Here is a 705-nt window from a genome sequence, read left to right as displayed (position 1 = left end):
TGGGGGGGAAGGGGAGGGAAATAAGGAAAGAAGAAAAAGAGAAAATCTAGCCTGACTTTGCCTCTTGGAAAGCTTTAGGTTGCAGCCCTGCCTTCCAAGCATTCTTTAAAGTAGAAATGTGGGAGGGACTCCAGGAGAGAGAGAGAGATGGCTATCAACTGAATTCATTACTGTAAACATCTCCCTGGGGTGTCAGGCAGGGAGGAAAAAAAGGCACGACTTACATTAGCAGGGAATAGTGAGATGTGAGGCATCACTACTGCTAAGATCATCCTGCAATCCCGGCTGGAGGCAGGCGCAGGACTTGGAGAGAGCCAGACACACGCTCACAAATATACTCACATACATGTGTCCGATGGCTTCTCCGACTTACGCGGGTCCTGGGTCGCCGTGCCTGCTCCTCATGTGATCTTTTCATAATTTCCAGAGGACAGAAAGGAACAAAAAAAAAAAAAAAAAAAAAAAAAAAAAAAAAAAAAAAAGAAGGGAAAACAACCAAAAAATCCAGAAAGAAAGAAACCCCAAGACCAAGCGTAGCCGCGGTCCCCTGTCGTTTATTTTTTTACCGGAGAAGGAGGAACGGCGGGGGAAAGAGAGAGCGAATCGAGGAGAGAAAGTGCGTTGGGAATGCCAGAGCCGTGGGCGCGCGCCGGAAGGAGGAGGTGGCGGAGCAGGGGGTAGGACGATGCCGCCGCCTCGGAAGGG

The 705-nt window shown here is 49.5% G+C and overlaps 1 protein-coding gene across 4 annotated transcripts in view; it reads left to right on the top strand.

The window, feature by feature from the left end:
* The window catches only part of FLRT2 (fibronectin leucine rich transmembrane protein 2), a 62561-nt gene that overhangs the window by 2654 nt on the left and 59202 nt on the right, over window positions 1-705 (top strand). Inside the window, exon 1 of one of the 4 annotated variants that reach the window (XM_031064847.1) lies at window positions 60-616. The exons of 2 other annotated variants lie outside the window; for them this stretch is intronic. The gene's annotated coding sequence lies outside the window, so the exon portion shown is untranslated. Of the gene's footprint in view, window positions 1-59; window positions 678-705 lie in introns of those variants that run through there. One more of the 4 variants, XM_005417437.2, reaches the window with a different exon arrangement.

Source organism: Geospiza fortis, unplaced genomic scaffold (assembly GCF_000277835.1).
Source record: "Geospiza fortis unplaced genomic scaffold, GeoFor_1.0 scaffold54, whole genome shotgun sequence".
NCBI lineage: Eukaryota > Metazoa > Chordata > Aves > Passeriformes > Thraupidae > Geospiza > Geospiza fortis.
The sequence above is the reverse complement of the archived record's forward strand: the minus strand, read 5'-3'. Positions and strand labels throughout refer to the sequence as shown.